At 46.2% G+C, this 26,043-nt stretch overlaps 1 protein-coding gene across 3 annotated transcripts in view; it reads left to right on the top strand.

The window, feature by feature from the left end:
• Positions 1-26,043, top strand: part of LOC144174764 (uncharacterized) — a 163,337-nt gene that overhangs the window by 95,572 nt on the left and 41,722 nt on the right. Inside the window, exon 1 of one of the 3 annotated variants that reach the window (XM_077703632.1) lies at positions 17,034-17,158. The exons of the other annotated variants lie outside the window; for them this stretch is intronic. The gene's annotated coding sequence lies outside the window, so the exon portion shown is untranslated. Of the gene's footprint in view, positions 1-17,033; positions 17,159-26,043 lie in introns of those variants that run through there. 3 annotated transcript variants of the gene reach the window in all.

Raw genomic sequence — 26,043 nt, 5'->3', positions numbered from 1 at the left:
ATTCGATTATCTCAGCGATATCGTACATTTGGACTTGGCTGATTGGATTGTGGACTTCGCATTTGTATCGGAGAAAGCTTCGCGTTTCAGCCATCTTTCTTCCAGAAAGTGGCGATAGGTGTTTTCTTATGACCTGTTAGAATGCCATTTAAAAATGTCTTATGAGCAAAACCTTTCAGCATGCCTTTGACGTATATTTTACAGAGGTTTGATTATATCGTTTCATATAGATACTTTCGGTATTATGGATATATTTATTTTAAAGTTCTTATAATGCTGGTATACCTCAGTGTCATACTGCTTATATGGTGCTTGAAAAGATGGCTCCTCAGCCTGAAATAATGTTTTGTAGCTTTTGTTTAATTCAATTCAATACAATGCGATTTTTATTTCCTATGACTTGGTGATTTCTTGGGTAACTTCCTGCATTAGCAGTTTGACGAAGCCCAAGAAGCCACTACAAGGCTCAGCGACGATCATAATCACACAAATACGAGTTTTCACTTCAACTTAGGAAAATAACGTTTGATAATACCTGAAGAGGACGGGAGATGCCTTTAATGATAACAAGAAGTTACCCTGGCAGCGAGCTTGGCTTGCTTCTCCATATGAACATGAAAGGGACAAAAATAAGCGAAGCAAGCCAAGGCACAGAGACGCATGCAAACACTAACGAACGCAGGTAAGCACACATAAACTGACAGACGCAGGAACGCACACGCAGCACGCGCACAGGAATGAAGTTAAGGCAAACATTCACAGAGTTTTGTACAGGCCGGAGTCACGGAGAAATGACACCAAGGCCCGTGTACTCCGTGTTGTGCACCACGGCAGTCGAGTGCCATGGACCGATGACGTCACTTAGTGTCATTACGGCATCAGCACGCAGTCCCAAAGTTGGCTTCATAGTTAGCCGTGGAGTAGCAAAACGGGTACAAACACAGTATGTACATGTTTAATCTCCTCACGAACACTGTGAGCGTGACAGTGAGAGGAGGCGACTCGGCGTGTCTTGTGAAAGTGTATCATCATCATCACCACCACCACCACCACCATCATCATCATCATCATCATCGGCCTGTCTACGCCCACTGCAAGGCAAAGGCCTCTCCCATTGATCTTCAATTACCACGGTCAAAAGTGCGTCAGAACCTTCGCTGAAAGTGCGTCCAATCGGTCGTCAAACCTTTCAACGACCCAAATTGCAAGCAAAGAATGATCCCTATAGGACAATTTTTTGTGCACTACGTAAGCGCCTCTACAAACGATCTAAATGTGTACCGGTACGTGGTTTATGAGATAAAGGTGTACCATTGTACTCCTTTTTTTATGATCGATGCGCGTATTGTCGTATCTAGAACCGTTCTTTTTCGTTATTTTCAAGTAACTGTTTTTACACAATGAAAGTTCGGTTTTGCGCACGCGCCATGTGTCCGGAGATGTTATCAGACCTTTTCGGTCGACCAAACCGTCGATGGGGAAATGCGCTTGTTTTTTCACGGGACGCCTACTGCACCACTAATAGGGCTTTCGCTTTAAGAAACAAATCAACTATGTTCGCAATATTACCAACTTTTCGCGCGGGTGTTTCCACAAATTGAAATATTGAGGTGGCATTGATTGATTACCGAAAAAGACATTTTGTTTAATATTTGTTTAAACGACTCCAATTTTGCACCCAGAAAATTAAAATCATCTCCGAGAATTGCGTGCGGTGTTTGCAAACTTAATGAACTCGCCTGAAAGAGAGGTTACACAGTTCTTAGGTCGAGTGGTTTGTAAGAGATGGTAGAGGTGGCTTGTAAGAGGTATAACGAGGCAGCAGTTTTTAGCAACATTTTACACTAAAGAGTTTCACGCGACTATGTTTCAACACTGACAAAACTGATAGCTGTAGCTATGAATGCGGACGTATACGCTATTACCGCAGGCATTACGGTCTTCTATACACTATATTGCTTGATGGAAAGATTTCACTGTGGTTTAGTCAGGTCATGATTCTGAACCAGCAGCTTCTTGCGGATTTTTCAGTCCTATCAATGAAGTGACTATTTTATTTTGACGCATCAGAAGTTACGAAAATACTTGTTAATGTCTTTTTGAAGGAAGCTGCGTTCTGTGGTGGCTATAGGGTACACTTGTAGAGCGGTTATAGGGTGGACATCAGTAATATGTACAAAGTTTTGATTGCCTGTTTTCGGTTTTTTTTTATATTGTAGTAAGAAACCTGCTCCTGGCCAATCGAATTAGGTCTTTTTTTTTTCCTTTACAGCCAAACCTCATTTGAATAGTCCTCACTTAAACACGAGCTCGGTTAATTCTATAGCTTTGCGACAACTCGGAGTACACGTTTTTTTTTTTGTCTTTAACCACAAAAACTTAACAAGAGAGGGCTTTGCCTTTGTTGGTGTGTAACGCCGCAGTCAGCGAACTCCTTTGATGACAACAGCGGTGGTCGACAGGTGCAGTTTCTGGGAGCAAAAGGACATCATTTGAGCGTTCATTCACTTCAGCCCACGTTTCGTTTACACCATCTTGAAAGCCATGAAATACCAAAATGCTTATTTTTTTACCATCTAAATCATCGTGATCGTACTGTAATTTTGCGCACGTGGCAGCATGACCGTCATTTTGAGCGAGAAGTTGCGCTACGGCATCTTTAAACAGGTATACGTAATCTCCCAAACGTTTCACTTTTTCCCTCAGTTGTGATAGCTTTTGCTCAGGCGCCGGTCGGTTGGCTCTGATGGAAGAACTACGCAGATAATTCCACACTGCTATTTCATTAACGCTATCGTCACGATCAAAACATCATTCGTTTTGTACGTGCGTGCGTGCGTCCGTGCGCCTGTGCCTTAAAAGGTATGCTATCGCAATGGTCATCCTGCATCGTCCACAGACCAGTTTTTCCAGATTTCTGCGGTGTTGCAACGTACGCCACACGATACGAAAACTGCCTGCAAAGGGCTTTTACTGCATACACGTACGCAGTAGCAGAAAGGCACAATATGCAGCAGCTATGGCTGTGCTGAATCTAAGCAAAATCAATCAATCAATCAATCAATCAATCAATCAATCAATCAATCAATCAATCAATCAATGTTTATTAGAGTGCCCAGGAACAGCCGAGGCCTTGGTTCTGGCGCACTGAGGAAGACAAAATGCGGCACTAATATACAGCAGAAACTCACAATATAAACAGTCAACAAGAAGAACGAGCGAAGAAAAAAAAAATAATAATAATCAATCAATCAATCAATCAATCAATCAATGTTTATTATAGTGCCCAGGAACAGCGGAGGCCTTCGTGCTGGAGCACTCAGAGGGGAAAAGGCAGCACTGTAGTACATCAACAATTTTCTAATAAACACTCAGTGAGCAAAAAGAAAAAAGAAAGAAAGACCTACAAAAACGGCAAAGAAGATTAGAAATAAAATAGTGCAATCCAACCGACTTTACACAATCAAGTCGTGCTGGCGCACAGGCAAGGTATAAGACAGCAATGAAATGCATCAACAGCTGGCAAATGAACAGTGAGTGAGCAAAAAATAAGAAACTACAACTTCAAAGAAGAATAAAAATACCATAGTGTAATTTTAGGCAACATTACACAATCAATAGAAACTGTAATGTCTGGTCAGTTGCAAGAAGACATCTTACAATAAGCGTAACTATACGGAAGGGTGAGTGAAAAGAAGAAAGTTTTTACAAGATTCGGGAAGCGTACATTTTCAGTTTCAAATGGATGCATGAAGTGAATATGGTAACTTTTAATGATAAAAACGGCAGAAAAAAAATTCTACGATAATTACAGTCGCAGTATCAGCACAATACACGAATAAACAGGAACAAGAACAAGCTCGGTGAAGTCAATGCACACGTCAGGACGATAAGTGAAGAAAAATAGCACTGCCAAGATGAACCTAGTGTGTCAGAGCTGACATTCCGGCCAAAAACTCCCGAAGAGGACGCTGAAAGATATCTAGCTTCTCGGAGTGAACATTATGCAGATGCTGCATCCTTTGAAGAGGAGAACGTGTGCTGAGAGCTCCAGCTGCTTTAAAAGGGTGGGCGAGCCTTGTAGCTTTTTGTGGAACGCGAAAACTGATTGATTCAAGTAGTTCCGGGCATAAAATAATACCATGAAGCAATTTGTACATGAAAAGAAGGTCTGAGTGGGTCCGCCGAGAACTTAGAGAAACAGTTATAGGGATAGGCTCCGAAGGAAAACGATGCCTAAATATTGCTGAAAATTCGGTTTGTACACGCTCTATACGTTGACAGTTGGAACTACAGGTTCCATTCCAAACGACAGAGGCATATTCTAGTTGCGGAATACAAAGCGTTCTGAATAGTTTTAGGAATGAAGAAGGAAACCGGAATTCTCGAGAAAACCTGCATACAGCCCCAAGAGAGCGTAGCGCCCGCCTAGTAAGTTGAGTGACATGAGGTGAGAAAGTTAAGGCACTGTCGAAAAGCACGCCGAGGTCTCTGATCTCTTCAACTCTGGACAAGTAACCGCCGTTAATACTGTAGCAAAATAAAGTGCGGTTCGTTTTCCTGCTATAAGACATGACCTTTGTTTTTGTAGAGTTAAGATTTAATCTATTGTCTGAGCACCACTTGGAAAATGAGGATATATCTTGCTCCAGGGCAATGCAGTCATTAATGGACTCAATCCGTCTGAATATTTTAATGTCGTCAGCGTAAAGAAGGAAAGAAGACATCTTAATTGCGGCTGACATATCATTAACAAAAATGGAGAACAAGAGAGGCCCCAACACGGAGCCTTGAGGCACACCGCTTGTTGATCTGTACAGAGCAGACGCCTGCCCATTAACGCTAACGAAACTGAACCGGTTATCTAGATAACTACCCAACAATACCACGAGTGGTGTATCAATTCCTACCTGTAAAAGCTTTTTTAAGTAACAGCGTGTGGCAGACAACGTCAAATGGTTTGCTCAGATCACAGTAGACAACGTCGAGCTGGCCCCTCTCAGAAATGGCTGCCGAGGCCTGCTCCATAAAGCAGGAGAGAATAATAATAATAATAATAATAATCAATCAATCAATCAATCAATCAATCAATCATGTTTATTTACGTGCCCAGGAACAGCCAGAGGTCTGAGTGCTGGCGCACGGATAGTTATATGAAAACAAAATACAAGAAACATATTGCAAGAAACAAACAAGCGACACGACACACACATATTGAAGTAGCGAAAATTACAAAAATAAAGCACAGGCGGAGCCTGGGTACAGGTAAAAAAGAAAAAAGAAGATGCCTTTGTGGCTCAGCTTATTGTAATGAATACACAACAAGCAGAGAACAAAGTTTGACAGTAAGACAACAAAAACAATGACAAGAGTATAGAGACAAATGATAAGACAAGCATGATAAGTAAACAGTTTCAAAAACAGGCAACTATATTGGTTAAACAAAACCGCAGAGAAACCAAATTTCAGCAATAAAAAAAAAGAAAAACGAACGACAGAGATATCATAGATGTTTAACATACTGTGTTCAACAGCGCAGTACGGTAAATTGTAAAGGAGCTTTGAAAGATGTCAAGGCATTCAGAGAAGCGGTTGTAGCAATTCTGTATTCTGCGCACTGGAGAATGATTGGAGTTGCGCGCAGCGGTCAAGAAAGGGCGATGCGACCTGGTGGGCCTCTGTGGAACACTAAACTCTAAACAGTTAAGCAGGTCCGCGCAAGAAAGGTCACCATGAACAACTTTGTGAAGAAATGTAAGGTCTGCACGCGTACGTCTGCAGGTCAACGAAGGAATGGAAGGAACTATGGGTAAGTTAGAATCAGGACCCGGACTGTGATTGTGATGACGGTGCTTAAATATGGATAAAAACTTCTTCTGCACACGTTCTATTAATTCACTACTAGATTTGGAGATGCCGTTCCAGGCAACAGAAGCGTATTCTAACTGGGGGATACATATTGCATTGTATAGCATTAGAAATGGATCTGGAGAAGAGAATTCCTTTGTAATCCGACACACATTTCCAAGACTTCGGAGCGCTCGCCGGGTGATGAGCCTAAAATGAGAAGAAAAAGAGAGGGTACTGTCGAAAAGAACTCCGAGGTCCCTAATCTCCTCAACCCTTTGCAAAGGAGCTCCCTCTATACTGTAGGAAAACAGTAGACGATGGGTTTTCCGGCTGTACGTGACAACCTTTGTTTTAGCTGGATTTAAAATTAGGCAGTTTTTGCTGCACCAGACCGATAATTCCGACACATCCCTCTGCAAGGCACAGCAGTCCTGAAAACTGCTAATGTGCCTAAATAGTTTTACATCATCAGCATAGAGAAGAAATGAAGATTTTGTTAACACTGTTGACACATCATTGATAAAGATAGAAAACAATAGTGGACCCAGCACAGAACAATGAGGTACACCACTCGTTGCAGTGTAAACACTAGACCTTTTGAAGTTTACATCTACGTAAAAGGACCGGTCAAGGAGATAGTTGGACAACAAGGCAACAAGGCTTGCATCAACACCGGACATAGTAAGCTTGTTAATTAATAATTTATGGTTCACTACATCAAACGCCTTACTGAGGTCAAAATAGATAACATCCAACTGGCCGTTTTCACAAACTGCAGCCGAAGCCTGAGTCATGAAGCTTGCAAGATTTGTAACCGTCGATCGACCCGAGAAAAAGCCGTGCTGATTTGGTATCAGAACGTTCTTGACGCAGGCAGCAAGAACGTTGTGCAGAGCTGACTCAAAGAGTTTTGAGGCGACACAAAGGAGTGAGATTGGGCGATAGTTGGTAACGGCTGACTTATCACCAGACTTAAATATTGGAAAAATTCGAGCAATCTTCCATGCACGAGGAAATTTGCCGAAAAGCAAACAGTTATTATAAATGGAAGTTAAGACAGGCACAAAAATGTTGCCGTAAGCCTTCATGAGGGCTGCTGGAATTCCGTCTGCACCACAGGAAAATGACGGTTTCATCCGTTTAAGGCTAACATTGACAAGTTTTTCATCGAACGTAAGTGTACTAAAATTAGACATATTATTAAACGATAGGCGTTCGTCGGGACCATCTGGCAGTTGAAAGACAGAATGAAAGTACTGAGCAAAGCTCGTGGCGACATCCTCAACCTGTTCCCCATCGGAATTAATCAGACTAATGTGTTCTTTAGACGCCTTAGAACGGCCGCGTACATACCTCCAGAAGTCAGCCGGTTTCTGAGACGCAGAAGCCTCTAACGACTCTATATAGAGCTGGTGGTCACGCCGGTAGAGGCTTTTACAAAGTGAGCGATACCGACTAAAATCCGCTTTCCACTTGTCAAGCCCAGACCGCTTGGCCTTTTTGTGGGCACTGTCCTTAAGTTTAAGCGAACTTCGAAGTTCTTTAGAGAACCAGTGGGGAAATTTGGAATGAACAGGCTTATAAAAAGGGATGTACTTTTCCATGCCACTCCTGACAATTTCGGTAAAACGTCGAACCTGTTCGTCAACATCATTGACATCAAAAACACTAGACCATTCAGCAGATGAATAAAAGTGATAGAGCCCAACATAATCACCACGCTTGAAAGCATATCGCGGGACTGCACAATCGTCAACACCACCATAGCAATGCTGGGCAGCGACAGAGATAGAGACAATAAGAGGGGGGTGAAACTTGTCGGGGCGTACAAGAGATATTTCGGAGGCACACACTTGTACGTTTTTCAAGTTCGAGAAGCACACATCTAGGACATTACCACAGAAGTTTTCTATGTGGCAGAACTGCTGCAAGGAGGTGAATGATTGAAAATCTAATAACATGGTGCATTTCTGCGCTGCATAATGGTTCTTATGCTGAAATGAAAGACTGTTCCAGTGAATACCTGGGGTGTTGAAGTCCCCAAGTATAATTAGCTTATGGTTGGAGTGTGAATTGGAAACATTTTCAATAGATGTGAGCTTGAGATTATATTCAGCAGGTAAGATATCCGGGGTTATATAGAATGCACCGATGAGCAGCTTCTCGCCCCTCTTGAGGCCTACCTCAAGCCAGACTGATTCCTCAGTCTCGAGGTCTGCACGCCGCACGCATTGCACTGAGCGATCGATGGCAATGAGAACACCGCCACCCTTTTGCTTAGGCCCAGTTAACTTTCTGTCACTTCTAAAAATTTCATAGGTCGGAGGAAAATAGTCGGAAGATGAGATATCATCGCAAAGCCAAGTTTCAGTAATAACAATAGTAGAAAATTTGGAGCACACAACATTTCTAAGAAATTCGCAGGACTTAGTACGTAGACCCCGAGCATTTTGATAATAGATGTCGAGAGTGTCGTTCTTACTGGTCATTCTCAGAAGTTTCACAGCTGTGCACCATGCCAGGGTGGAGCTTGCCTTGGAACGGCTTGAAGAGGCAGGCCTTTGGCCACATAGACGGGTCGCACAGGCGCCTGAAACACTCTGCGTCAACAGTTACACAAAAAGAGGAATAGGATTCATGCTTGGTTTTAAGGCGTTTGCACGACAATGGCGTTACTTGCACATTCGACAAGTGGGCCAACAGTTGCCCAGATGTCGTGTTAGCCGACAACTTCGAAACAAACATGGCCCTGGAGCTCGGCGGTCGGCGCACCACAACCAACTCAGAAGCTTCCGATGCACCAACGCGAGGAGGGCTTCTTTTCTTCACTAAGTTCACCGGCGGGCCATTACTCGCAGTGTCGGACTGTAGAGGCGGAGGCAAGGGGCAGTCCGATGGGGAACTCAAATCACTCAGCACCGCACCTGGTTGACCGCTGGAGCGTTCTAAGAATGCCGAAGCTTTCGTCGAGGACAGGAGGGGGCCAATAATAATAATAATAATAATAATAATAATAATAATAATAATTTGAACTAGTGGCACGAGGCTGAAGAAACAGCAGAGCTAGCGGCCCCTCTCCCTTCCTCGGAGACCCGGATGTTGCACCTCACATGAATTTACGAACGGATAGTTTTGTGCGTTGGCTTTCACATCTCTCCCAAAGTGGACCGCATTAGCACGCGCTATAGAACCCGCGGCAACCAGCTTCGCGAACTCGGCGTCTGTGGTACCCACTGCAGGCGCGAACGCACGTGAACTGGCGAGCAGAACAGCACGCAAGAGATCACGCCCCGAACGCTGGGCAGAGTGTTCTCGAAGGTCGAGCTGACCGACGCCGGGCCTTCCTCACGTGACGCGCGCTCCCGTACGCTCGGTATTTTTCCGTTGTATTTTTTGTGAGCTGCTCACATGGCGCAAGCCAACCCGCAAGCCTGGACGGCTAAGGGTGCTTCCCACGAGGCTCACGCTCCCGTGCGCTCGGCTGGGCTAAATTTTCTGGCAACGCAGAACGGCGGAAGCAGCTCGTTAACAGCTCTTAAGCAGCTCTGCTGTTAAAAAGAAGGCCTTGTTACGAGCACCCTATCGCAAACATTCGTCGGTGCCACTCAACACTCCGAAGTCAAATTGGAGATAGGCCGAAATTAACTTGTAACCAGAGCTGTCGCTGGAATCCGGGGCCGGTTCCTTTTTTTTTTTTTTTTTTGCTTTACGTTTTTTTTTTATTTCAAACTAAATACGCATACAGTGATGTTCCAATACGTTAAACAGCGTAGATTTCTTTTTTAAGCAGTTTTTCCCCTTTTGCTTAATGTCGCTTACTGAAATTGGCGAAATTTTCTTGCTCTCAGAAAGCATATACGAGGCTCCTCTAACTTGACATCACAGTATTGCAACATGTATGCAGGGAAAGTTTTAAAGGAAATTTCTTATAGTAAAATATTTATGACATTTATAATAATATTTTATTATAAAAATATTAAATTATAAGAAATATTATATTTATAATAGTTATTATAAAAATAACTTAGATCTGATTCGGAATAGCGCAAGAACTTCTAAATATCCTTAAGTCCCCCGCTTTAATGGTCTCGTACAAACTGCGAGAGCCGTTCCTCAGAGCACTGGCAGCCAGCCTTGAGGTTTCGCGCGTTACCCATCACTGGCCGGAAGTGAAAGTGCGTGCACACATCGGCGCGCAGTGTGACGCTGAACACGTCCATGGCCTCGCTCTTCTTATTAATGGAAGGTGGAAGAAAAGCGCCGGCCCCGCGCGACGCAAGTGCGCGCGGCCTAGACCGTGACCCTGGGATGAGACCGTGGGGAGGAGCGCGCCTTTCTCTCTTTTGAGGAACCTTGGCGAGGAGCGGCGGCCTGGAACATCAATAAACGTCACCACCGCGGGGGTACAGGTATATGTGTTGATACATTATTCGCGGCCAAGTATATGGTGCGCGCACCCTGAGCTCCTCAAACACCCCACTCCCTTGCCTTATTTTCTTTGTCATATTAGGGGCTAAGCCCCTTAGGGGCTGGGGCTGGCTGCGTCTCCCGTCATCGTCGTAATCGTGGTCTCATGTAGTCACGATACTAAAGCACCGGGAAACTCGTTTACGCCTCGCGCTAACGCGGACAAAAAAAAGACACCTGGACACTCATTTACACCCCGCGCTAGAGCGCTTCCTGCTTCAAAGACGCGAGACATTTACGGCAAAGCTGTATACCTGTACCCCCCAACGGTTTCATCACCGTTGGCAAAAATGCCAAGGCGCCAAGAATGCACTTATACACTGCATGCAGCGCTCCTCCCCAGATTTCACGTTAGTGAATATTAGTGAATATGACCCGGGATTTTTTTTTCTTGCTTGACGTAACTGGTTATTGGTGGAGTGTCGTTTATGCTAAGTGCATTAATTCCGTGCCGGAACAGCAGGGAAAGTAGCCCTGTTTTGCTCGCTAAGTATTGGTAACGATGCGGATTAACACTATAGTTATAATTCATAGCAGGAGTCATCAACAACCGCTATGAACTATCTGCTTCAAACCTCTCACAAATCGTTTCCTTTTTTGTTGTACTTCCTTAGGAGAAATCTGCACCGCCTTTCTAGATAATTCGAATACGAGTTAGGCAGTGGATACGAGGGGAGAGAACAAATGCATGGCATGACAAAAAAAATCGTGAAGCCCGTACTACATGGTGCGAATTCACCCGAGAATGGGCAGCTGTGGCGCCGCTTGTGCGGCAAAACGACCTATTTTCGTAGCTTCGGCAGGAACAAAAATTATTTGTTTCGCCACAGCTGCGAAATCGTAGGTAAATTCGCCCCAAATAGAACGGGACTAATTGGCGACCACCCGATTGACCGGCTGTAATGCGGTTATATAGTGCACATGGTTATCAGATCCATTAAACCGAAGGCGTGCGCTGTCACGTGTGCTCAACTGCATTGGGATAGGAATTGGTAATAGCAAATTGAAAAATTGGTCTACGCACCAAAGCAGGAATACAAGAGGTGCCAGAGGGCGGTGATAATAGGCGAAGGAAGCCTGGTGTTTACGTTTAGAGGATTGACGATGGAGATATTAGGTTAGATGAAAATTTATATCCGGTGCACATTAATCGATCGAGCTGTGATAACCGACAAGTTTAGGATTCTCCTATATAGCACTTCCATGTGCCGACAACGCTAATCTTAAATCTTTCCCCTGTCGTGGCAGTTGATCTGGGAGTGATGTTAGTGTCCGAGAAAAGGCTCTCTTGCCGTGAAGGTATGCAAACTTGCGATGAAATATTTTCGAAATATTTCAGCGGTTTATGTTGTCACTTGTCATTACACGAATTTATAATACGAATCCAGAGTATGCCCGAGGTTGAAGAGCCAGCTGTTTTAAATTTGGTATTGTTATATGTGGTTAGCGGCCGCCGCGGACTGGAAAATGTATGTATATTGTCGGATAAGCTTGGAACGTGTGCTACACATTCAACATGGTGAAGTAATTCGACAATATTTTTACACTCTTTAGTGTCTTTTTGAAGCGTACTAAGCGGCAATTCAAAAACGGTTGCAATTGTCGTGTTGAACATGCACACCAGTTTTGATCCCGGATATACATACATACATACATACATACATACATACATACATACATACATACATAAATACATACATACATACATACATACATACATACATACATACATACATACATAAATACATACATACATACATACATACATACATACACACACATACGCACATACATACATACATACATACATACATACATACATACATACATACATACATACATACATACATACATACATACATACATACATACATACATACATACATACATACATACATACATACATACATACATTCGCACATACATACATACATACATACATACGCACATACATACACACACATACGCACATACATACACACACATACGCACATACATACATACATACATACATACATACATACATACATACATACACACACATACGCACATACATAAATACATACATACATACATACATACATACATACATACCTACCTACATACATACGCGAAATTTCACGATCAGTGCTGAATTTAAAAAGGCCATGAAGACAAGATAAAAGTTTGGGTTTTTAAAGAGGACGCTCTGTCTCAACAGCAATGGTGTGAGCGAACTCCAGGGAAGTAATCCGGTACTAAGGAAAAGAAAGTAGATGAAGCAGCGGGAGCTCATCAACCACTTCTTATCTGGAATGTTACGACATCACAGACGTTTCCTAGTGCCATTGGCAGCCTCCGACCAAAACCACCACCAAAAATATATCTGTTCAATCGAAAAAGTTCCGGTAGTTTCATTTTATCCCAGCACTTTGCAGCCTACCCCCTGATAGCTCCGTTTTTAGCACTGCTGTGACACTGCTGAAGTCGTGCAGCAATTTTTTGCACTTTTTTTTTACTTTTTCGGTTTTGAAGCATATATCGGAGTTGGAATGGCGATGGGTTAGTCACCGAAGGCTAAGTTTTTTATTAAAATCCGTCGAGGTTCTATTTTTTGTTCTTGGAACCTTTAATCGTCGTTGTGTCTTACTTTAAGCAATATCGCGAATTCTGGACTGTTTCTAATAGCCAATAGTATTTATGGGTCCAATCCTTAGCACTTTGCTGAAAATCGTCCAGCATTGCCCGATTACGAGGCAGTAACGCCATAACTGAAGGCAATGTCCCTTCAAGTGGCTTCACCGCCTGGCATGACAAAGCTGTGCAGTGCGGTGAAGCGCTAAGAGGAGAAAAAATATTTAGCCGGAGTTAAAAGCGCCCCCTTAAACGCCGCCAGACGGTGTTCGTACTCGCGTAAAACGCACATCCACTCTCCATCTCGTTCTAGAATATAATATTCGAGTGGTATCTCAGATGAAGGCTTGGCGATTCCATTGCTAGGGGTGTTACATACCTTAGAGCACCAGCCACGAACGACATGGCAAGATGGAAGCCGGTTTTATTCCACGCAGCACGAATCCTGATTATGATGATCCCTTGATTGTTGGTGGTGATGATGATGATGACATATCATCTCTTCCCCCCTCAATAGGTAAAGCGTTCAGGAGAAAAGCCGTACGATAAAGAGGCAGTATAAGTTTCATTAAGAAGAAGAAATGGGTGCGGGCAGGGCATGTAATGCGAAGTCAACATAACCGTTGGTCATTAGGGGTAACGGAGTGGATCCCTAGAGAAGGCAAGCGCGGGGAAGGGGGCTGGAGAAAGTTAGATGGGCAGATGCGGGAATAAATGGGTTGGATAGGCTGTTTGCGGGAATAAACTGGTCGCAGTTAACAAAGGACCGGGATAATTGGAGATCTATGGGAGAGGCCTTTGCCCTGCAGAGGGTGTAGATAGGATTATGATGATGATGATGATGATGAGGAGGAGGAGGAGGAGGAGGAGTTCATATAGAGCACATGGAGTATATACGGTATACAGAGTCCAACCAGGGTGACAGTGTGGCTACCGAGAGACGGGATTAGAAGTAGGAGAACTGATAGCACGATGAGAGTATGGGATAAGGAAATGACATGGTACAGTAAGGAATCGGTTAGGACATCACAGAATGGGAGAAGCCTTTTGCCCTGCAGCGGACATAAAATTGGGCATTATTATTTTTTTTTTTATGATGATGATGATGAAGCGTCTTTTGCTGCAGTGGGGTCGTCTGACCTCTCATTTCAGCCTCACGGCACCGGTCTATGTATGAAGTTTTGAATGTTTAGTAACAAATTCCTGTATGAAATTGTGGAGAGCTTGATTTTATTCACCTCTGAGAGACCAGTGGCATTCGGTTTGATTGGGCATAAGAGAAAAAAAAAGGCGGAGAAAAAAAGCAACAATGACAATATAGTTGATTTAATTTCAAAGAACGAGTTGTTACGTCAGTGAGGAGCGCATTTACTGATCCTGAACCGCTCGTGCGTTTTTCGTTCCTTCTCGGAAGACGGCCGATTCGGTGATGGAGTAAGCCTTGCTAAGGCGAATGACCGCTTTGAGAAATCATTCTCTTTTGCCTACCACGGTGGCTTAATGGCTAAGCAGTGGTGCTGCTGAGCTCGAGGCCACGTGTCTAATTCCGCCGGCGGCACCGTTTTTCTGATGGAAGCGAAAAACGAAAGGCCACGTTGTCGAGATTTTGGTTGGTAAAAATAAATCCCAGTCCTTCACTACGGCACACTTTATATCCCAGGTGAAACTTCGACGCGCAAAACCCAAAAATTTGCATTGAAGTGAAATTGTTTTTTCTATTTTCGAAATCGGGCGTAACGACGTGATCCTGTAAGTTGTGTTTTTCGAAGTACTACGCGCAACCCCAAGCAAAATTTTAACACGAAAGTGTTTCATTTCGGGGTACACACACATTTGAGTGACGTCATATCCGTCACGGAAATGACGTCAGTGCAACGAAGCAAGCAGCCTGCAAAGGGTGCACCCCTGCACACAGGGGTCTTCTTGCGGGGAAGCAACCTTTAGAACCAAAGAGTACGTTATAGTTGGGGTTGTTCGTTTTCGGGTTTTATATTTTAACACAAAAGAGTTTTATGCCGGTATACACGCTGACGTCCTATCCGTCACAGAAATGACGCCAGTACACCTTTTCCGAAGCGACCCTTCAGCAGGACCTCGCTCGCCAAGCACATCCACAAGACAGCTGCCGACCAGCAAATCATGCTCAGCTGCAGATTTCGCTGCACTTTTCACTTTCGTGTTTTACCAATTCCTATGACAGAGGAATCAACCACAACTTTTTCACACTTATTTTCACGTTTATTTGTTCGCGGTAGCGTATACATCCGATAGAAGATATATCGAGATTTCTTCCCGTTACGAGCGGGCCGCGGGTGTGGGCTTCATCTGCGTGATCTCGCAGCGTCCAAAATATGAATCATTTGCACCGCTTGATCGTTTCTCATCTCATTCGCACCTTATAGCGCCAAAACAACCAAAAGGTAATTAAGGGAGCATAAAAATTACCACTTTTTCAATGTCGGTTTGTTCTTTATTACTAAGTAGCGCATGTTGTACATCGTGAAAATGGCGCCGTCATCTTAAGCGTCGGTTATTAATCCTGAACGGGAGAATTCGCGTTTTTTTTTCTCGAACAAATATTTGTTATTTTCCGCAGGTGCAGCTATAATGTTCTTCTACATTGTCGTATAGACGTTATCGTCACCGGCGTATTTTCCTCTTTTTTTTCAGTGTATTTTTTGCACATGTATATTGTGGCCGTAACTTTTGGTGGCTTCCTTTCTTTTTTTATTTTTCCTTTTTGTTTTTCGAGATTGATTCGCGAAATTTTTCGAGAAGGCGTTCTTAAGTCTGACCCGAAGTCGAGCATTGTGTGAACGGGACACCTAGGTACGTATACAAGAATCCGCACGCTTCTGCGCTTCTCCCACAGTGAACTGATATTTTCCGCAAGAATTTGCTCCACGTGCGGAAATTTGAAGTCGCTATAGGAGACAAGAAGTGTGCGGATACAGGAGCATTTTCATCGCTAAGCATATTTTTATGCAGGCCGTGTACATGCCACAAAATTGTTACTTAACATTTTTTTTTACCGGGCAGTGATACGGAACTTTTGAAATGACGGAAATGCTGGAGCCAACTCTCGCAGCGTCCATAAATCTAGAGGGAGAGATGTCTTGTTTTTTGGCGTCCAGGTCACCGCCGATGGGTACTTCTCTGCTCGAATTTAGGCTGATGTGCCACGTTAATTAGAAAATCTCAAGCATGCTGTGCCGTGCGTTACCGAGCACAATACTTGTAATTTCATGTATGGTATCTCCTATTCCTCCACCCCCCCCCTCCCCCACCCCACTTCCCACCAGAAAAATCAGAAGATTCTTTGAGCGCAATTTGATTTTCATCCACGTGTAGCTTGGTGACGAAATTGAAATTTTATTTTAATAACAGCTAACATAAGCGCGGAGCTGCTTGTTTATTGAACGAAATGCCGTGTTTGTTTGTTTGTTCAAACGTCTTCATTTCCGAGACACCTTGGCTGGACTCGCATTACAACGAGAAGCGGACGCACAGACTTGGAGGAAAAATCCAAACCAATCGAGGGTCAGGCGGTCTCATCAATATTGAAATGAGCGCCCGCACCCCGACAGCCGGTCAGGAAGGTACCGCGGGCTCGAGCTTTCCTCGGTGACGCACGACGTTTGACCACTCGGGGCAGCATGCATCTCTGCTGTTCAGAAGTGGGGGCCCCGTGTTTACCCTCACTTCTGGTGAATATAGGGAGGGGGCCACCCCCACGTGCTCGGCACCCGGCAACATCTCACGCGGCGCTCCTTCTTCGTTTTCTCTCAAAACAAGCCGCTAATTGACGCTCCATCAGTATGCAAACGACGCGACGGGCCCGTTCTCAACGGTCGGCCGCCGCGTTCGCGACGAAGCAGGTCGCGGGCGCCCATTGGTCGGCGCGAGCGGTGGCGGGCGCCCATTGGCTGGTGGCCGGCGGGAGGCGCGTTCCGATTGGCCGGCGCCTTTCGGAAGCGCGTGGCCGCCTCTGGGTGCCCCCTCGGGAGGCCCTTGGCGGCGGCCTTGACGCCACTCGCTGCTGGGCTGCGGCGCCGTGCGTCACGCTGGCCGGCGCGCGTTCAGTTCCTCTCGGCGGATGTGGGCCCGGCCCAGGCGGCGGATACCGTATCCGCGGCGCGCCACTGGGCCGCCGCAGTGACGCTTCTCCGACGACCGGCGCGGCTACTGCTCCACACCCGCTGGCTACGGCATGCAAGCTGCGCTGCAGGTGAGACCCCCGCCACATCCACTCTTGCCGCCGTCATTTGCCGACACGTGCGCTATCTGGAAGAGCCGGCGACACCATCGGCCACCGACCTCCCCCGGAACATGTCGTGGAGCATTACCGCTTCCTTTTGCGTATGTCCGCCTCCACCGGGCCACTGGTTAGCGTTCCGTCCACGCAAACTGTCAAGCGCTAAACTGTGCCTGATGGGCTGCGCTATTTAGGACGCACTTTTCGGGGTTTCTTGTGTCACCGTGCGCGGTGCTTGCTTCCTTGCACAGCACACCGCCTGCCTCAGTTGCACGCGTCTGTATGGAGTGATCATCTAGAACGGGCGCGTAGGATAGGGCCGACTGTGGGTGCATCTGCGGGTTCAAACCTCTCGCCACCCTTCTTCCTCAGTCATTGTCGCCCCCCAAATCAGTGCGGAGATTTTCGCTGCGTACGGTTGACCCTCGAAAACGCGCGATGCTGCTGCAACGTGTACACCGAGCACGAGGCTGGACTGTCTGTCGCGTGTCGAGGCCGCGCGAAAGTTCCTTGTTCCCGTTTCGCCGTCGTCACAACAGTGCGCGACCCCGCGGAAAGCGCAGCAGATGCGGCTGAACGCTGTTGTTGTAGCCGGCCCGTCAACGACGCCGCCACGAGCGCGCGAAGCATTCATCGGCGTCGTCGCCCACGCGTCGGGTGTGACGTCACCCGCATCGAAGCGGAGCACGCCGCGCTCCCCCCTCTCTCTTTGCGTGCCCAAAATGTGGAACATTCGATCTCTGGCCTCGCGCGAAGCTTCCCTTCTTATGTACAGACCCACGTGGTGCGCTCTTGTTCGCACCGATCTGCCGAGGTATAACAGCGCGTTCTGCGAGCACCGCGGTCTATGGATGTCATGTCGATAAACACTCGCTTGTCGCAACTGCCTCCCGAGAAAACGCGGGAACGTTTTCATGTGACATCGCAAACTATGCGTGGATGCGGGTTTAATGCTGTGACGAATTGTTGAACGCGGGACTGTCAGGCCAGCGCAAGAGGAGTGCATGATTACATTGCTCACACCCGTACGACAACTTTATACAGTGGACGTATAGAAAGTATGTCAACCCTAGCAGAATCCGGCTATCGAAGCAAATGTTACGGGAGCGCTTAGCAATTCATCTGCCCGCCAATATGAAAAACAGTTGATAGGCGATTCTCCAATACAAGCCTTGGTTAAACTCTTTCCGTTAAGATCGTTCCGTTGACTATTGATGAAGATTAGTGTTTCGCTGTCGCTTTTGTCGACCCTCATCCCTTTTCCGGAAAATATTGTTCAGGGATAAATGCATACATGTGACTCGCGCCGAAAGAATATAGTGCCCATGCTTAATACCGCCTCTCTAATCACAGACATTGGTGCGACCACCGCCTTGCTTCCACGATAACAAGAAAGGGATTTTACCGAAATTTAAATGCTGCTCGTTCTCTTTTTTTGTCAATTTTAGCAGGCCTTCGTCGTGACAGGTTCGCGCTTAAAGTACGTAAAAACGTGCATGAAAATTGTCGTGGAAGTGGCCTGTCCAGTACCCACGAGATGTACTCCCGATAACTGTTCGAAAGCCCACAAATTTTTTGCGCACAAAAGAATTGTTGACTTAGAGAGAGAGAGAGAGATAGCGCTTATGTCAGGCCGGCTACTTTACAAAAATGTGGAAATCATCTTCAGCATCCTATCTAAGTCCCATTAAGTGTAGATAATGCTAGAAAAAATTATATTTAAACAAAAAAAACGAATAATTTAAATAATGTACTCAGATGCGTTCGATCCCATAAAGAGGCGTCAAGACTGCCGCTTAGGAACCACGGTGCACCCAACAATTTCGTTTCCGAGGACCACAGCGGCTCAGTTTCTCTTATAGTCAAGTATTTGAAATCATGCTGGACAAATAAAATGATTAAGGAAAGCACCGCAAGTATATGTAAAGGTAGCACCTGTTAGAATATCAACGGTATAATGCACGAGGAATCCTATAAAAGCACGCAATGTGGCCCCAAATCCCGATTTCCCCTGCGACGATTTTAGGCTTTCTTATGGGTCACTTATATCATCAAAAAACAGTTCGATATTTTAAAGGACATGCCAGACAATACGGAATCGCTAAAAAAAGATTAGCTCCTTTCACTTCTTTAGAGATCTAATTGTAAGCAATCCTGCCAATTGGGCTCACATGCGATGATGGAAATGTACTCCCGAAATTTAAAGTCTGCATGACCAGCAGTCTGGCTGGGCGTTGACCTCTCAGGCATAATCACTTCGATAAGGGTGTGATTGCAAATAGTTGTTCCGCCCGTCCTTTTAGAGGCTTGCTACGGCAAAATCTTTGATTTTTTTTTTTTTTGCATTTGCACTTGCATCCGGGAAACATTTGTCAGAAGAAAATCAATTCGATGTATGGAGAGGTTTATATATCGAGGAATCAAAAAAAAAAAAAAAAAACACGCAATCCGTTCCCAAATCCAGTTTCACTCTGTAGAGGCCCGCGAAACCCTGAAACTACTTTTTAGACGTTTGTATGGGTTATATAACGTCAGAAAAACTAGCTAGGTAACTGAACGTATCTGCAACATAATCAGGAATATGTGCAAACACAATTCAGCTCCTTGGTCGCAACTTCCATTATTCCACTCCCGACGCACCGCAGGCGATCAGGCGCGCCGTAGTGGAGGGCTTCGGATTAATTTTGACCACCTGGGGATTTTTAACGTGCACCGAAATCTCGTACATACGGGCGGGCGTTTTCTCTTCTCGCCTCTATCAGAAAAGCGGCCGCCCCGGCCAGGAATCGAACCCGCGTCCTCGTGCATTATTCCAGTCTCCATGAGCTTCACGATAGAAATGTATACGCACTTCCAAAACTTTGGGCCTTTAAGGCCGCAGCAGTTCCAGCTGGGCCTTGACGTATCGGTGGGTCAGTCAAGCCCGTTCTACATGGAGCGAATTTCGCCTGCGAATCCGCTGGAACGAACATTCGCACTTGCGAAGTTCGCAATGCCTGGAATTGTCGTCTACATGGGGCCTGCGAACGCCGCGATTTTCGCATTTCAAATGCGCCTTGTTTGCAGACTGAATTAAGTTTGCCACCAGCAAAGGTGGTTGTGATTTTAACAAGGGTGGTTTTATTTTACTTTCTTGGCAAGTTGTTTCTGCCTGGTTTGCGGTAAATATAAGTTTATTTGCGGTTTTATATAAGAATCGCCAATTCTTTATCAATATACGCACACACAGCAGAAAAGACAAACGTTTTGGTGTGCCTGCGCTTTTGTCGCGCTCATACAAGCAACGCCATCTAGTTTCCAAGCGTGCAAGTGGTGCCGAGCTGTGCTCCTATTGGCCGCAGGTCCGGCCCCTCTACGCCGCACAAGCGGCGTTTGCTCGACCGCTTCAAATGTTTGGCACTTTGCCGCAGCAACGAAATAAGGTGGTTTTGCCGCACGAGCGGCGCCGCATCAGCGAATTCGCAGGCGAAATCGCTCCATGTAGTACGGGCTTCAGTCGGGCACTTCTCTATACACACGTATACATAGCAAGCAGGAATGTGCTTGAAGGTCTTTCCCTTGTTTTCCACTAATTTACACGCAGCTGTCAATCGTTGCGTTTTCGTGCACCCATTTAATCTGTCCCCCCTGACAACCACCAGGTGTGACGGACGAAGTTTCTAAACACAGCTCTTATCAGAACTTTGACGATGTTGGAACGTTTGTTGTAACAGGTGGCCCTTCGGCCTGACAATAAAAGGGAAACGGGTATATGGTTTACGCGCTGTACACAACAGATGTCACTCTCTGGCCAAGGCCACGAGGGAGTCCAGTACCCTCCAATGGACATTATCATCATCAATAACTTTATCGGAAAAAAAGACAAATAGATGCTACTGCAGGGCGATTGGGGGGATCCTCATTTCAAGACTCCATTGGATCTTTCCACCTCTCAAGCAAGCACATGATGCCATCGTCATATACAAGCCAGACTCAGGTCGCGTTATTAAAGGGACCCTGCAGCATTTTTTCCCAGCAGTTTTTTTTTTTAATTTTAAATGCTTTCAGAACAAACACATCCAGGACTTATAGAATAGGGGGTCACAAAACTTGTATACCTCAGTTAGAAATTGCTGCTCTATGCCCATCAGATAACTTTAAACTTGCTCAAAGCATTTTGCTGTCTTTCCAGAATCTTGGCGCTCTTTGAGCACCGAATTACGTCATTACAGCGGTAAAGCGGTTACTGGCCGTTTACTTTTCGTCGTATAGCAATGAACGCATTCGATAGCCGCTATAGAAAAAAAAGCCACAAAACAAAGCCGAAACGGAAGGCGGATAGTTCTGCGGCGAGCAAATTGCGCAGCGCCGTGCTCCGTACTGGTGATAAGTATAGCTTTCGCAGTGCTTCCAGACGCGAAGAAAGAGTGAAAGCGTTTATGGAAAGTGTTGCCCGGTCCCTTTAACGCGGTGGCATCCCCGCGACTTGAGTCTTCGTATAGACCCACAGGCACTCCTGTGTTACTTGGTGATTAACTTGACAGCTGAGTAACTGTACACAGTTGTATATCCGACACAAATAAATAGGAGAAAGCGATAATTTAGCGACGCACGTGACCTGCAATGGCGGAGCCATATATATAGCTAATCCGTTTTTAACCATCTTCGGCGAACATTTACGTGTACAGTCGTCAAACGGACCTCTTCATTTGATGGTAATGTATACGCGCGTACACCGTATACACACCGCTCATGTTACTGCTGGAGGTTCAGCCGGGAAAGCAAGAGGGAAAGCCAACAGGCCGTTTGAAGACCTTCCCACGGATCGGCCGAAGAGCTCAGTGTGTCGTCATTCATTTGTTTCACATTCAAGAGAGTTGTGGAAGCTTTAAGTGGCGCGCGTGTGAGCGTACTTATCAAGTTGAACCCTGACTTAACGTGTTAACTTCCATTGGGATCCGCCATTTTATTTGGTCAAATCGGGAACTTCGTAAAACTGAGAAAGAGATAAGCATGCTGGTCAACTGCGGGGTAGCTACGAATTTGTTCGTTAATTCGGGTAATTCGTAAAAAGTGTTTCGCTGTATCCCGGTCCAAATGTGTACGCTGTGTGTATACGTACATCATGCGTCCTGAGAATGCAATTTTGAGATGCATAGCGTAGTTCGCATCAATTTAAGGTATATTTTCTGAATGGTCTCCTCACGCCGCTCACATGCACATGCACCACTTGAAGCGTTCTCAGCGTTCTTTTTCTTCTTTTCCGCGGAAAAAAGAAGGCACTTGTGAGAGGAAAGCGATTTCTCTCAGAGGGTGGGACCGCCAGAAGCAGTTGAAAAAAGAAAAAAAAGGCAAACACCACAATTCGAAACATTGTGCTCGCCGCTTCTCGCAAACAGGCGCGCAGCACAACACAACCGGTAACGGCACCTCCACTAATGGCCGCCGCTGTTGCGGAGGAGGAGAGAGCTCCACCACCACGGCGCAGCACTGCCGGCTTCCTTTTTCCAGAGTGCGCATTCTCCTTCCACGGAGGCCGCGGAACGGAGCCCCGTTCCCGGAACGTCCATTCTCGGAACGACTCATTGCGTAACCGAGAGCATCTCCACCGCCGCGCCGCGTGTTTGCGCGTCATTTTCTCGCGCCCCGAGAGTGTGTGTACGCTGGTTTCCCAAGAGTCTCCGCTTCTCTTCCTTGGAGCATGCGTGGCGGCGGCGAACCCCTTTGCGGGCAAGGTGCGACGCTTTTTAAACGGCGGAGATTGCCGCGGAGACTTCCCTGGCCGATCAGGCACGCTCACATATGTGTGCAAGACTGCGTGTCGATGGCGGCGCGCAGCGGAAAGCGTGATTCGCTGCGTTGCGCTTCCTCTCTCCATCACGACGCTATGAATCTGGACGCCTGTGCGAAGCGTGTGTAAACTCCACAGCCTGTAAACGTTCGAGCATGCCCCTTCTATTACGAGCGCATATGCAACGCTTGTGCTGCCGGACTTGTTTATATCAACGTCGGCGTCGTTCGCCACTTTGCATGTATTCAGTGTGGGGTGCCGTATAAGACTGCGGATATATGCGAGACGTCTGGTAGGAAGTGCATGCTTTCAGGCTGGATGAGAACAAACTGTTAGCGGGTATTTCAGCAGTGCAGCTGTTTTTGAATGCCAGCGCAACGTGCATGGGGGGGGGGGGGGGGGGGGGCGTCGCCTCTAAAGCAAGAATCTCGCCAAGCGCGCGTGATTTCCGTTTGGGCAGGCTCGCTGGCAGACGCATTTTTTCCGCACCGCACAAAGGGTGAACCAAATGCGTAAGCAGAGAGAGAATTGAGGGATGACAAGCTTTCGAAACGCTTGGGATCACATGCCCACCGCGGTGGCGACATAATTTAGTCCTTGGCTATAGGCGCCATGCTGCTACGAATGGGGTCCCCGATCCTATTTCCGGCCACAGATGTCGCCTTTATGATGGATTTTGTCGCACGTTAAAGTGAATTTGAAGTGAATACGTTGAGCTCTTATTCATTGCTTAATGGTGTAGTTTAGCTCGTGTTACCTCTACTTAGCGGTTTCGCAGAAGTGTACGCAGCCTTTGTATCTACAAAACATGAAGAAGACAAAACAGCAAGCGCGCTTAGCGGTTACCTCATGAACTACATACAGCAAAGGCGTCACGTTAGTCCACAGATGTGACCGATGCCGCTTCAGTCGTACGAATTTTGATTCTCCGTAATTAATAGTCAACAAGGTCGATGCCTTCCTTGTTCGTGCACAGGCTATACAGGTTTGCCATGCTCGCAGTGCAGTAGATCCGGCCAGGCCGACTGTGAAGTGTGTCATCACAGCTGACGTCACCAATTATGGGTTGAGGTATAGATCGAAGGAACTGCGTGGCCTACACATTCCAGGCCCTTAAGTTCGAATCGGGCGGTGTTTGTTCATGTCTTCAATGTTCCTTCAAGAAATCTCAGATGGGGAAAGTTTATCCGCCGCCCTAGCGTGCTTCTGCAATTTCTGTGCGAGAGTGCAATTTCTGTGCGAGAAATATTGGATTAAGTTCGTGAAAGGATATAACCTGTCAAATTATACGGCGTGTATACGCGGGGTGCGCCGGCACGTGTGTATGCAGTACTTGTACTCCTAACCTGCAGCATAAGAGCCCTAGACATTTATTTCTGGGCCAGGAAAAAACATGCTATAAGGACGAGTGTTTCAAGCGACAAAGAGCATAAATCAAGGAAACAGCATGGAAGCGTGCTAAGCTTACAGATTCAAAGCTGCTGGCGTGGGGTCGGGGGCTGTTTACGGATGCATATTGGAACTCGACTGCTCGCGGGAGAGCGATTATTGAAGTTTTTGCGCGTACAGGTGCATACTGTGCTGATACAGCGTCAAACACGTTTGTAGATATCTAATATTCAATTTGTACCGATGCGGTTTATGTTAACACGTGCGTGGGACTTTAATTCCGCCATCTTTTGACAATTTCGGCTTTAAGTCTGCAGTGCGGATTTTTGTGTCTCGGGCGTAATCTGCTGGATGCAGCACGTGACTTCATTTTACCATGCATATATAGGTCTATGACACCTAAGCATGTGCATAAACATACTTACCTTATACCTGACATGAAACGGCAGTCTTTGAGGGGGAGCGCTCTCGTCTGCAAATACATATCCGTCAATTTCCAACCCAGCGAGATCAAATCAATTCTTCTTGCCCCCCGCTTCTCGCGTACAGCGTTATTTTTTGCCGATGCAAATGATCGTCTCATTTGAAATTTACTTAATGGGCTGTCATGTCAGCGTTGGCTTCTGCCGAAGTAAGCTCGTTTGACGTTACGGCGTCCGTTCTTCGCGTATTGACCTGTTCTTCATATACAGCACGCACGAACGACATCATATATCGTCGTCATATCATATATCTCTGCAGTCCATTTATACTTCACTGACAGCGTTCGAATTTCCCGACAAGATATAGATGCTGCATGCGTCTGAGGTTGTGACGCCCTCAATTCCGCCGAATTTCGAGGTTCCGCATCTCGCCGCCTAATACCCCGTTGTAACATCACGTGAATGCAAATATAAAGCCTGTTGCCACTCTGCACATCCACAAAAAAATGTTATTGTGTTCAACGCACATTTAGCCGCCCACATATATAGCTTCATTGCAGACGGGGCGATTATAGGCAACGATTAGTCTTCCTGAGCAAAGAAACGAATACACAAACACAGGTACCGGAAGCATAAACGCATGGGTGGTCGTGTGTGGAGAGAGAGAGAGAGAGAGATAGATAGATAGAGATAGAGAGAGAGAGATAGAGAGAGAGAGAGAGAGAGAGAGAGAGAGAGAGAGAGAGAGAGAGAGAGAGAGAGAGAGAGAGAGAGAGAGAGAGAGAGAGAGAGAGAGAGAGAGAGAGAGAGAGAGAGATAATATACCGCTTAGGGCTCTGACACTGAGGCAGCGTTTGGAAGGAGGCTTGCCCGCAGCGTTCCATAAGTCACACTGTCGACGCCATCGCCTCCATGCGTCTCCCAACAGTGACCGGCACGCACTGACAAGAGGAACGGACACGCGCGCTCTCTCGCCGCGTTTCTTCCGCATCGCGAGTGGATTCCCGGGTTCATTTGGCCCGTTGGCGGGCGTGTTTGCGAAAGAACCGGACAGACCGCGTATATAGGGCTCTGTCGTTGCCGCCGCCGCTGCTCTTGCATGCAATGGCTGCGTGCCACTCCGAGAGCGGCTTCTTGGAATGCCGACATGCCAAAGGGTGGCAACGCCACAGAAAGAACTCGGTATGTCAGCGTTTATATGCGCTTGCATGCTCCGAACGGGCATGTTGCTGGACCAATTCAGTCGGGGCGACACAAACACGAGATCCCAAACGATT

This window comes from Haemaphysalis longicornis, unplaced genomic scaffold, assembly GCF_048455015.1.
Source record: "Haemaphysalis longicornis isolate Haplotype H1 unplaced genomic scaffold, Haemaphysalis longicornis Haplotype H1 scaffold_3, whole genome shotgun sequence".
Lineage (NCBI taxonomy): Eukaryota > Metazoa > Arthropoda > Arachnida > Ixodida > Ixodidae > Haemaphysalis > Haemaphysalis longicornis.
Note: the sequence above shows the minus strand (reverse complement) of the source record. Positions and strands in the feature narration are given on the sequence as shown.